We start from the raw sequence: 14,381 nt of genomic DNA on the forward strand, positions 1-14,381 counted from the left end.
TATACATACATATACACATATATAGAGATAGAAAGTTAAAGGTGCTGACCTTCTAAGAAGATTGACAAATTCATTTACTATGTTTTACATGGCAAGTCACAAATAAATTGCATTATTCATCATCCGAAATATAATAACTTTCGCTATCGTCGCTATCATCACTTTTGGTTTCCTAATCCTCTTCCTCGATAACTACGTCACCGTCATCATTCTGGCCTACTGCAACATCGTATCGCAGAAGTTCACCGAGGTAAATCGTAATTGAGTGAATCCATATTTCGATTGAAAACATTCATTGTATCTGAAACGGTTCTTGGATAAGATTTGTATCTCAAAATGTTTCCGCATCATTTTCCATTGAAGATTCTAAATGTTGGTCAGCAACGTTGTTGACGTCGTCGTCGTCAATTGGGTCTTGTTCAGGTATATCATACACGTTCTTCTGATCCATCTTCTGAACAACTTTCCAACCTCTCCTGGCTTTATGGTCATCTAGATACACAATTTGTTTTACCATGTTTGCCAAAATGTAAGGGTCATCATCATACCAAGCTCTGTTAATGTTCACAGATAGTAATCCATGGTCAATTTTAACATTTCCCTGCCTATTTGGTTTGTATCAAATCATCGACACTTAAACATAATCACTTGGTATTGGTCTTTGTAAAGCAATTGTACGACAGTTGTTAATTTGCCATAGAAATCAATGTCCGTACTTTCACCTCCACCTGGGACATGGACACCACTGTTTTGCATACAAAACTTGTCATCTAGTGTGAATTGGCAACCCAAGAACAATTCAGTGTGAATTGGGCTGAACGCCAAGTTATATAACTCTTCACTGTAAGTGGGAGAATTTGATGCTTTCAATTTATTCACCTAATATTATACAAAAACATACACATGTTAGTTTGAGAAAATTAAATACTACAGTATATTTCCCAAATAGAAAACACTTATAACTTACATATTCAAGAAACTACTGTGGAAACAATTCTCGGTGTTTCTTCGCATATAAATGTGATGGATGTTCTCGCTTCATCATCTCTTCATGCTCATCTAAGTATGCCATTATCTTGTCACAATTGTTCAGTATGAACCAATGCGCTACCTCCATGTCATTTTTAGAAAACGACTCGCCTCATACAAGATCTCCAAAGGGTCTTACGCTTTGGGCAAAAATAGAAAGTTTCTGCTTTCTCACACCCCCGTCATTATTGCGCTGAGGACGATTGAAAGTCATCTCCACATCTTTTAAATACATTCCACAAAATGTAAGCGACTCATATTGAACCTAAGCCTCTATAATTGATCATTCGAGCTTTGACCTGTTACGTACATTTTTTTTTCAACTCCCCGAAAAGCTTGCCAAAATAAAACAATACGATACAAATTAGTAAGCATGGGTTAATGATGCATAAACAAATAATGAGGATTATATACCTTTCTATTAGATACATCCAGCGATAGTTGACGAATAAACATGACAAGTATAACAAAGTAAAAACCAGACAGAGTAGAGTTTAAGAACGTAAATCTGGTTTTGGAGATAGATGATCTTGTTGACTTTCCACAACTTTGATCTCGAACAGGTTTGGAATTCTGAGTGAGGAATATTAGAGTTCCTTGGTTGTGTGGTCTGCATTCTTCTCTGCTTGTTTCTTCTGCACGGTAGGCAGGCACGAGGTAGAGGTAATGGTCTGTTTCTTTCTTCAATCTTTCCAAGTGCCCATCATTTGCTTTCTTTCTCCTTGTCCCTAGCTGAGGATGAATTATCACATTGTCTCCGCATGCTTCGAGGTATCATTTTCACTTCCCTTATCTGTTACCCAGGCAATGTGGTAGACGAATAGGAAGCATAAGATGTTGAAGATGAGTACTTGAGAGCAAGGCTAGGTAAACAATCAGGAAGGGGTTCCAGGCAGTCGGTTCCAGATCGGAAGATTGATACCAAGTGCTGGCTGATTGCTCTCTTTCTCCTTGTCTCGCAGATGAAAACAACGACAAGGAGAAGGACAGGGAGAAAGCATGATATGAGATACTCTTGCTTTCAACCTTCATGATATGAAATACTTTTGCTTTGGATGAGTTGTTTGCAAAGATACCCCAAGGAATAAGGAACACTGAGTGACTCAAGAGGCTTCGTTGGGAAGGCATTCTCGGAGATGAAGAAAGGTTATGTATGTCTGCCTTGCAATAGAGGGTGAAGGTTGACATGTATAAGAATTAATAACTGGTACTATTCTTTCATTCTTGTCGGCAACCGTTGGATGATTTAACAGTAAACTTCACGTGCTTTCTAATTCAATAGAGGGTGAAGGCTGAGTGTGCATGTGATAGGCGATGACATGTCTGAAAAAGCAGATGCCTCTTCGATATCTGGAATCGGCGCTTCGATAAACTGCCCGTGATTTCCACAAAGTTGAGTGTGCATGTGACAGATGCTGACACGTCTGGAAAAGTATATGCCTCTCCGATTTCTGAGTTTACCTCTTTGAGTTCTGAGCTCACCTCTTCGAGTTCTGATCTCCGTCGAGTGCAGAGGTTGCATGTGACAAGTGCGGACAAATCTGGAAAAAGAAGATTGGCCTGTGGTTTATGAGCAAGCCCAGCTTTAGAGAAAGCTAGCGCCTCTTCGATTTTTGAATTGGCCTCTTCGATCTCTGAAATCCCGTCGAGTGCTGGTTTTTATAGAGGCGTGCAGTACGTTTCAAAGCACACTTGAATTTCTGCCTGTAGAAACTCCCTTCTTGAACTTCTACGATCATGACTTGTCTGACCTCTTCTTTCTTCAACACCTTTGAAAATGTTTCGCCCCTCCGACCGTCGTTTTGACTTGAACCTTGGTGAAGAGGTAGCCATGCCTTCTCCAGACAACATATGGCGCCCATCCTTCATATCCCCTACTGGTCCTCTTACTGTTGGGGATTCGGTGATGAAGAATGATATAACCGCTGCGGTGGTGGCCTGGAACATTGTCACTCCCAAAGATAACAGACTGCTTTCCAAATGGTCTGATGAGTTGGCTGTTAAGGATTCTCTGGCTCTCAGTGTGCAATGTGCAGGTTATGTGTCTAATATGGCCCAACTCCTATTTGCTCGAACCCGTCAAGTTGAATCGTTGGTGGCTAAAGTCATGAGTCTCAAACAGGAGATTAGAGGGCTCAAGCATGAGAATAAACAGTTGCACAAACTCGCACATAACTATGCTACAAACATGAAGAGGAAGATTGACCAGATGCAAGAATCTGATGGTCAGATTTTACTTGATCATCAGAGGTTTGTGGGTTTGTTCCAACAGCATTTTCCTTCGTCTTCTGGGGATGTACTGCGTAATGAAGCTCCAAATGATCAACCTCTGATGCCTCCTCCTTCTGGGGCTCCGCTGACTACTGAGGCTCCGCCGACTACTGAGACTTCTCCTAAACAGCCTTTGTGAAAGCTTCCTCTTGTATTTTCTGCTTAATGTTCCTTTTTTTTCATGAAAATGAATGTAAAAATACCTTGCATAACTGTCAATGTCTCAAAAATAAACCCACACCCAAAAATAATTAAATAAGCAACAAATAAAAATGACAATCATGGCAAAATAAAACTGCAGAAAAGGGAAAGTTTTTAGAAACGCAAAACTGATTGTAGAGCGATTCAAAAATCTTCCTCATTTGAATACATGGGTTGCCTCCTAAGAAGCGGTTGCTTTAACGTCTTCTAGCCGGACGAAACTTCCTTCTAAGCTTAGATAGGGCCCATAACATGGAATTGATCCTTGAATGGAATGTGATACTTGACGTGATCCATCAATGGTTTAAATTCTAGTGTAGGTGCCTGAATCATCAAAATCAGCAAGTTAGTATAAAATAAAATCGAAGTTGGAGAAGATGGCTTACTTGCTTGCTCCGACACAAACTCAATTACGAACACCACATCTTTGAAGGTTGCAGGGATATGGGATTTGGCCAGATTTGCTGTTTTGAGAGTTATGACTTGTCCCGTGTCATAAAATCCAACTTCTTTGGGATTTTTCGTCTCAAGTGTATCTTCTTTGATGAATTCTAGACATTCCCCATCCACTTCTTGCTCTTGATTCTTTGGAAAGGTTTCGAAGATGCCTTTCTTACCCTCTTCTTCCTTGGATTGCTTGATCCTGCAAGGAATAAGGACATTTGGTGAAACGGGGTCAAGACGAATTGAATTTAGGCTTACCTTGGTTGTAGTGGATGGCATAGAGGGCATATGGGGCTACGGCAATGGTGGTTCTTCCCTTACCGTGGCCTTGTTATTCTCCTCTTCTTCGAGCATCAGCTATTCATCCATGTTTTGGCTTGGTTTGGATGTCTTGGGTTCACCTCCAACCTCCATAACACTTCCGAAAGTGATAGCATCATGGATTTCAAAATCTTCCTTTAAATTTTCAATATTTGAGTTGGAGATTTCACTTTGCGCTTGAATTTATGCCGTGAACTCCATAATCTCTCCAAGTTGATTTTTCAATTCGCTCATCTCCTTAGCTTGATTGAGCATTGTTTCATTTTGATTTTGCTACCCCTGCACCAAAGAGGTTAGTAATTGAAAATTTTGATCACTATCCGTGGACATACTTGAATTTGATTGGAATTGTTATAGGGGAAGCTGTGGTGGCTGCATAGGTGTTAAATAAAACTCATCAGATTGCTGCCAATATCCATCTTGTTGAGCCTCCATAGTTTGATTTTGTGAGCCCTGCACCAAAGAATTTATTTCATCAAAAATTCGATCATAATCTATTGACGAACCTGAGTTTGATTGAGCATATTGTATATGAGGTTGTGATGGCTACATAGGTCTTGAATGGAACTCTTCTTCTTGTTGCCAATATCCATCTTGTTGGAATTGTTGAGGTTTCATGTAATCTGAATAATCTCTCCAATCCGAATTGTAAGCGTTGGAAAACATGTTGTCCCATGATTGGCTATGGCCTTGATAACCCCAAGCATCTTCATTCGCAGCGAATTGAGAATATTGCTGAGTTGGATATCCTTGCCCATAGGACACACCACATGTAGGGACACTTTGCATTATGGTCCTTTTGACATATTGTGACAATTGAGAAGTAAGTTCCACCAATTGAGCTTGAATGGTAGCAAAATCCATGTTTTACTTCTCTAGTACCCGAAATCAAGGAAACAAAACTAAATCAAATATCAAAAGTAAAAAAAAAAAAAAGCACAAACAGAAACAAAGCCAGTAACTAAAAACAAAAGACACAAAAATAAACAAAAAGAAATAACAAGGGATTAGCAAAGTTGCTAATCCCCGGCAACGGCGCCAAAAACTTGATGTGAAAATTATCTTAACATACAAATTTAACCCTCTTTTGACAATTGTAGTACAAGTATAAGTAGGGATCGTTCTGGACCGGGAATTATGAGGGTTTGCTAATAACCTCTAAACTGACTCAAAAACATAAAACTAAACTTAAAAACACTTAACAAGACTCACAAGACTCAAAGCAAACTTAAAATACTCAAAACAGCTTAAAACAACCAAATAAACTTAAACTAGACACTAGGAATGACTTTGGATGAAAATTGACTTTTACTTGAATCAAAACACTTAAAAACACAAACTAAAACAGATTTGAAACACTTTGAAACAAGAAACTAAAAGGGGAGTTTTGATTTGGATGAAGTTGAAACAAACAAACAAGTATGAAAAACTAGACAGATTGTAAAACGAATGTGAGAAATAAGATGATGGATGAGATAGCTAGAGGCTTTTTCTCCACACATGACATGTATGCAAATAACTCGATTTCCAGTTACTACTTCATTGAATTATGAACGACAATGCTTCAAATTAACCGTGACATCACTAGTTAATTCTCAGATTTTCCTTGTTTTATTGGATTGGATAACATCATTCGACAACCCAAAACATTCTTCTAAAGTTCCCTACATGACATCATAATAGAGATACAATCAAAGATCATTACATTTAATGAAAATCATAAGCATTGACAAAGCACTTGCAACTATGACATCATGTCACTCATGCTAGGAATTGAACTTAACGCGATCGTTTATAAGCGACCTTCACTACATGTGAATATAAGGTTGTAACGATTATGTGAAACTTCCTTATATTTTAGCAACGGATTTATGCATGCCAATTAAGTGTCGACCCTTAATTAACAAATACAAATAAGTTATCAATCAAATAGTTAAGCCAATTGCATTCACGATTCAAGAGTTCATAACTAGAATTTATCAAATTATATTACACACATAATCATGGCTTTGAAATCACCCCTAGCCAAGAGGGGTTTAGCCACTCATATTTACAACAAAACGAAAGGAAATGAATTTAAACATTAGAAACAAAAGAAAGAAAACACCTAAACGCTCCAATGATCCAAGTTGGACAGCAAGCACATCCAAGCACTTTCCTTCCCTTCCTTTGCTACAGCACAAGGTGTTGGTGAGTGTTTGAAGGTTTGTTTGTATAGAGGAATGGATGTGAAGATGAATGGATGTGTTTGAATGAAGGTTGTGTTGAAATGGGAGTGAATGATCTAACAAAGTATGAACTAAATTTATGTTACACACACTTCCTTTTATAGAGGAAATGCATGGCAATAGAGGGGAACATGGAACATGGAGTGGTGTAGCAATTGAGTGCAATGATGCATGAAATCTGAAATGATGGAGGGAACAAGGAATGGTGTAGCAATTGAGTGCAATGAGTGGTGTTTGAAATGATTCAAAGGTGAAAGTGAAGTGATGATGCAAAGCATGGGGGTAAAATGGAATGGTGTTGCAGCTAGGGAACATGAATGATTATGAACATGGTAGAGAAAGGAAAGTGAGGTGGAATGATGCAACAAATGAGTCAATGGAGGGAACATGGATGATGATGCACGGCATAGGAATCCAAAGGGAGTGCAATGGTGGTGCACAGCAATGATGGAAAGGTGAATGGTGGAGTGACACCCTTTGTGGCTGAGCTCTTTGTCATTTTTACATTAATTCTTCTTTCTCTTTAACACATTCCTAGCCTCTTTAGTCTTCAATTTCGTCCATCCACCTTGCTCCATGCATGTGCTATTCATTCCAAGCCCAAAACTGCTCCAAAATGCATCTTATTACTTTATAAGGCCTATGGACCTACAAACACACGAAAATAGCTTAAAATAAGTAATTAACTAAGAAATAACAACATAAATGCATGAGAACAAGCTAACTCAATCGCATAAATATGCTCCTATCAACAGTCTACATAATTGCTGCCCACAAAGTGAACATCTTCCCAATGGACTTATCGTCCGTGCGTACACCGTTTGTCCATAAATCTTTTAGCTCATCAACCAACAACCTTAAGTAAACATCGATTGACCTACCATTATCCTCAGTTATCAAAAGAGTCATCATCATGAATTCTTTTTTCATGCATTTCCAAGGCGGCAAATTATATGGGAATACGAAAATCGGTCAAGTGTTGTGGTGTTGGTTTAAAACCCCGAACGAATTGAATCCGTTAGTGGCAAGTCCCAATCTAACATTTCGGGGATCAGCAGTAAACTCAGGGAATGTTTGATTGAACTCTTTCCATACCTCTTCATCTGCAGAATGCCTCATCACATCGTCGTCTACCCATTTATCCTTATGCCATCTCATGTTAGTGTCAGTATACGTCAACATATACAATTGCTGTAACCTAGGTTTCAAAGGCAGATAACGCATGACTTTTTGTGGGATCTTAGTCGTTCTATTCTGAGATGTCATTTTGAACCTCGATTCATTGCATACAAGGCATTTATCCAATCCTTTATTCTCTTTGTAGAATAAAATACAATTATTTTTGCAAGCGTGAATTTTTTCATAACCCAATCCAAGACCATTCAACACCTTTTGCGCATGTCTATGGTCTTTCAGCAAACAATTGTCGTTTGGAAGCATTCTCTTGAAAACCCATAAAAATTAATCAAAACACTGGTTTGACATACGATACTTTATTTTTCCGTGCATTAGTTTCACAACAGCCGTGAGAACCGAAAAGCTCTCGCACCCCAGGTATAACTCTTGGTTGGCATTTTTTAATAGTTTTTCATATTGTTCGAACTTTGCACTGTCCATTGGTGTAGACACGTCATCTTCCCCTTCCTGATTAGTGTTTGTCAATGCAAATGGAAAAGCATGATTTATAATATCCATGACTTGTTCATTAGGATCCACAATAGGTTCAACATTATCCACTCTTGTGGCGTTTGAAGATGAAGCATTGTCTAATTGTTCCCAATCATGGTTGTAAGTATATGTCTCAATCATTCTATTCCTTACTAAATGAAATCAAACATTTTCAATTGTCTCCCTTAACGTGTTGTTACACCTCCTACAAGAATACCGAATTCTAGTTGCACCCGAGTTGTGTGTACGTGCAAAGTCAATAAAATCCTCGATTTCATCCAAGTATTTGTCTGCGCATCTATTCGAGTTCTGTATCCATGTTTTGTTCATAATTCCTACAACCACAATAATAGTACAACAATCAAAACAACTTCATACAAATCATAGTGTCACCTTACGCCTCCGGTAAGGGCTCTATCTCATTCGGGAATGCATAGTTATGTCACATAATTTATGGCTACATCATATTATATTTCAACGTTGATGAATTTCGATAGCATCTCGGTACAGTTCTTCAGATGTACGATGTATATACAAAATACCTATGTGCCACCCGAAGAACGTACAGAGATGACACCGAAATCTCCACAACCGAAACTTAATCCTGCAACCATAAACTATGCGCCATAACTATGCATTCCCAAACTATTCAAATAATGAGACAATTAAAGAATTAATTAGACCACAGTCATGCTTTCGCATTCATGCACGAAATCCAACTAATTCTCAAACAGGAAAGTGTGTTTTACTAAAAATAAAAAACAAGTACGAAGTTAATTTCAATTAACTTCATACATCACAACACATATTTGTACGTCACATACAAATTTAACAACATAATATAAACATAATTTCACAACACAATATGAACATAACAACATAAGTTCAACATCATTTAATTAATTTGATATTTTGAAAAAATATAACAAACAAAATACCTTCTCAATCGTTCCCCACCAATCGCTAATCACACACAATATCCCTATAAACAACAAAGTTCATGGTGTTAATATGAATTTACATTAATACTTTTACCCTAACAAAAAAACGCTTACCAAACACACTAAGATAGCTCGATCAACCTAGGAAAAAAGATGGAGGGAGTATTAGATGATGAAATTGAGAGAAAATGGAAATGACGGATGCCAGAACCGAAGGGGATGAGTGCAAAGGCTAAATCTGTAAATTTTGTGCAGTTTGCCTCTTCACTTTTGGACAAATGATTTTGCGTGATGAATATCCATTTCGTCGCTCAAAGAGCCTTTGCGCAACTAACAAATACTTCGTCGCGTTGCGCGACAAAAATAACATATTCATCGTGGAAGTTTACCATTTTTTTATTTATTTCCTTTACTTTATAATTTATTCTTTTCAACTGTGCAGCCTCTGCACAATCTGAATCCAGATTAATTATAAAGTTGATTTTTGGACAAATATTTTGCACGACGAACAAGGTCTTCGTCGCGCAAATAGCCTTTGCTAAACAAAATTAATTTATTCGTCACGCAAGTTTACATTTTTTTATTTTATTTCCTATACTTTATAATTTATTATTTTCAACAAATTACGCGACGAAAGCATGTATGGTCACGCAATGCATATTTTTTAACTTTTTTTAAAGCTTTTCCATTTTCTTTTTATGTAATGTAAAATTTAATTTTAATCTAAATTATAAACTCAAACCTAATTAAACATGAAATTAATTACCAAAACTAATTTACTATCCCAAATACAAATTATAATTAATGTAAATATTAAATATTCATCCATATAACATAAATTTATTAATAAAAATAAATATAGAGTACACAAAATCTTATTTAAACAAAAAAAAATATTTAACAATTCAACTTCAAGCCTCATCCGCCTCTGCATCCCGCAGTACATCAAACTTCCACTACCGGAAACAATGCCTAAAAGCCCATCCAAATGCTTATGCTGCTTCTCATCGGTTTCGTCAATATCCTAATGAATCTACATTAATGCCAATAACAATAAATTAGTAATTTTAAAAATACTACATTTTAACAAAAATAAATATACATTATTTAATACAAACTTACCGATAACTCCCCCAGCATGGACTTCTTCAACTCCTCAGGCACATTTTTCCAAGACTCAAACTCGACAGAACATTCCCTTCACATTAAATCGCCAATATCATAAATAAGTTCGGCGTACGCCTCATCCATATTTTTGTCTGCAAAGTACGGCACTTGCTTTCGTCGATACCTCTCTAATCGCACTATAACTTTCTTTTTGCTAGAACCTTCTCCATAATTGGCCATTGCTTTTGAAACAAAAAAAAAATATTGAAATTTAGGGTTCTAAAACTGTGTTTATATAGCAATAAGAACCCTTTGCGCGACGAACATATTGGTGACGCAAAGGCTGTTTTTGTCGCGTAAACGCGTCATAACTGCGCAATAAATAGGATCGTTTGAATGCAATCTAACATTTTTCTTGCATGACGAAAGAAGATCTTTGTCGCGCGAAGTGTGCTTGAGCGACGACATTTTCGTCGCGCAATCTCTTTAGCGATGACATGATTGATTGTAATTATAAAGTTTACGTAAACATAGATATCTATGTTTACGTAAACTTTATAATTAGAATCAAATTTCCAGTTAAATATTTATTCTAAAAATAATTAATACCATAATCCATTCAATTCTTTAAATAACCAAGCAGGAGTTAAAACCTAATTAAGTCCAAATACGTAGCTTAAAAAACCTTAAATTTAAATATTGTTATACAAAACATAAATTTAAAACTACTATTTTGATGGTCCTCTATTCCGCTAGACGTCATAACGTCAGCGATTATAGTCTCCCTCCAACGCATCCTCCATCAACTTCATCAACTATTCGTTTGTATCATCATCAAGAGTATACTTACACTGTTAGACATATATGCAAATAATTAATTCCAACCTATAACAACAAATTTCACCAAATTAATTATTGATTCATCAACAATATACTTACTAATAATTCATCCATCACCGCCTTCTTCGCATTCTCGGGCACAAATTTCCAAGAACGCCACTCATCAGTATGACAATTATTTCGCATGGCTACAGCAATGGCATGCGTGAACTCAAAATGTTCCCTTAAATCATGTGGGTTGGCGTCACGCACACTTTCATCCTTGTTTTTATCCTCCATCCCAGCATGAACATAATTGTGAAGAATAAGGACAGCAGAAGCAGATATTTATAGGAAAGTTAGGGCCTTTGCAAGACGAAGGCTTCGTCGCGCAAACATGTGTACTAAATGTGGTACAGATTCCTCTGATTCACCTGCAGTGAATGGTTTGAGTGAAAACTAATAGCAACTTATGTGACAAACCTTTTGTCGCGCAAGGTTTTCGCGCCAAAAAAATTACCTCACGTTTTTTTCTTGTTGACTTTGTGCGACGACAACACTTATTCGTTGCATAATTTTTCTTTTCTTTCCTCTCTTTTTTGCGCGATGACAAATATTCTTTTGTCGCGCAAGGACCTCTTGTGCGACAAAATTCTCTTCGTCGTGCAAGCTATTTTTTTCTACTAGTGTGCAAAGATCATCTTTTTAGAGCATCTCCAATGAGAGTCCTACTTATGAATTCCCACCATGAACTTTGAGGACTTATTTAGGGGCTTTAAAATAATATTCGAGTTCTTAAAAGAATATTGTCAATAATGAAAAATCCTTATAGTATAAGTCCTAAATGTAGGGACTAAAATATTAAAAAATTATTGTTCATTTTGTTGGAGTATTGTAACCATTGATAATAATTAAAAAGCTATATCTACCATTAATTTTTCAAGAGTTAATAAAATAAAAAGATACAAGAGAAAATTAATGATAAATTGTCCCATGTGGGTGGGTTCAAAAAATAAGGAAAAACACATAAAGAGCAGTAGCATTCTCACTAAAAATTAATATGGGTCCACTGAGTCTCTATATGTAGTCCTTATATTTGAGAATTTCTTTTAGGTATCCGGCATGTCCCTATATATTGAGATACTTTAAGGACTTCAATTCTAGCCCATTATAAGCTTTTTGTCCCTATATTTAGGGACTATACAATTGTAGGGACTCCATTGGAGATGCTCTTAGTTACTTGAGCTGAAGATTCTAAATGGTTATTAGGAGTGTTAAAAATCCAATCTAATATTAAAAAAAAAATTGTCAAAATTAAATGGTTCTAATTCAGCAAAAGCCTTATTGAGCTCTGGTTATAAATGTTTTTTTTTTTTAACAAACAATATTATCTACTCTAAGAGGGAGAATGATGAACTTAACCTCACAATGTGGTTTAAATTTGGCTTTGGCGATAATCGAACTTAAAACCTCTTACTTACTTACAAGTAAAAAGTAATTTCATTAGATCGTAGTAATAACTGACACATAGTAAAGAAGAGGCATGGATGCCCATATAGCACATAATCCAAAGTGTTTCCTTCTCCATCTCCTGCAAAACTCATATCAGAAGCTTTGGAGCCTTAGACCTACTTTATCCTATCCGCAAATATTTCTCAAATTGTTTTACCTTTTCTTTTCAATCTAAATTGTTCTTCACGCATTTTGTTATAAATTACTGCTTGTGATAATTAGGCCTCATCCATGCTAAACCCGTGGGCTAGCTATCTGAGACTTAAAGCATCTCCTCCTGTTTTAGGAAGACAAAGACAAGGGCAGTGAAATTAATTATCTTTATTGTTCATTCTAAATAATAATTGTTTTTGTGCAAATCTAATCGTTTGAGAAGAGAAAGAACAAGGGCCAGGATAATTACTATTCTTTTTATAGGTTTTACGGACCAATGCCTGTTGCTTCATTGGGGAGAAAAAAATCATAAATATGCCAGTCAATAGAAGGAAGAACCGCCATCACAAATATATTTTTGTACGTTTTGTGCCTTGTAATTTTGTACTTGATAAGTTTATTCTTTGAAAATAAAACTCCGAGATGAGAAGTGGGCTAAACCTTACAATAGGCTAGCAATAATGTGATTCAAATTCGTTTTTTACGAGAATTTATCATTAGACTTCTCACTTACAAGTAAAAAAGAATATCACTAAACCGTACACTAAATGCTAACATTTTGATGTTAATTACAACTTATAAATACGAGTCGATTAGTTTTTAAATCAGATTCAGGTGGAGAATAAACACACATTCAATCATAACTTAGATGAGAAACAATTAAAAATAAGAATTTCTCGAACGCAACTCTGTTCTTTAGTAAGTGATTGTCAAACAAAATAAAGATAACTTGTTGATATGTTTTGTTGGCAATTGACATCTACACATGATTTTTTAAAATTTTAAATTTTGGTAAAACGTCTACACATGATTTACGACATATATTGTCATTAGGGCTGGCATTTTGAACCCGACCGGTTAACCCGATCCGACCTGACCCGTTAAAACTAGTATTTGGGTGAGTGCTTAACGGGTTGGGTTGTTAACGGGTCAACCCGTTAGTCACCCATTAAGTAACGGGTCATTTTGGGTCAACCCGCGAAACCCGTTAACACCCGTTAAGAAGGACTTTTGTGTGATTTTATAGTTGGAATAGAAAACCTAGCTCTCTCTGTTCTCTCACGTTCGAACCCGACTGAGTGGCGCCGTTCTCTCCCTCATCTTCTTCCTCAAAGTTGGCTGCCGTTCACTAAGTTCTACCACCCTCTCTCCGGTAAGTTCCGATTCCCTTTCACCTCTTCTTCCATGGCGATTAATTTTCTTTTTTGCAGATTATATTTTTCGTCTTTCTCAGTTTTTGCTTGAGCTTGGTTTGAGGTGGTACTCTTCAGATGAGCTTCGAATTAATTTGGAATTAGTTGATTTGTGTTTGATGATTTCGATTGCGATTGTGATTTTGTTGTGCAAATGGTGCTTTCTGTGTGTGATTGTGCTTTTGTTCTCTTCCTTCGCAACTTAGATAGAGAGAGATCTTACCACTTCTCCATCCCATCACACACTCGATTCATACACACACACATACATACGTTATTCTTCTATCATAGGTTTGATGGTGATTGAGGAGGAGAAGCAAGCGGTGGCCAAGCCCTTCGACGAAATGGGTTTTCATTAGAATTGGGTTTTGATTAAAATACGTGTTCTGTTTTCGCATTGGAAAAAGGTCATTGCTTTTCTCTTTTGCTTTCCCTTTTTAGTTCCTTTGTTTATTGCTTATTGTTTAGAAAAAGTAAGGAAACCTCATTCTGCA

Source organism: Malus sylvestris, chromosome 17 (assembly GCF_916048215.2).
Source record: "Malus sylvestris chromosome 17, drMalSylv7.2, whole genome shotgun sequence".
Lineage (NCBI taxonomy): Eukaryota > Viridiplantae > Streptophyta > Magnoliopsida > Rosales > Rosaceae > Malus > Malus sylvestris.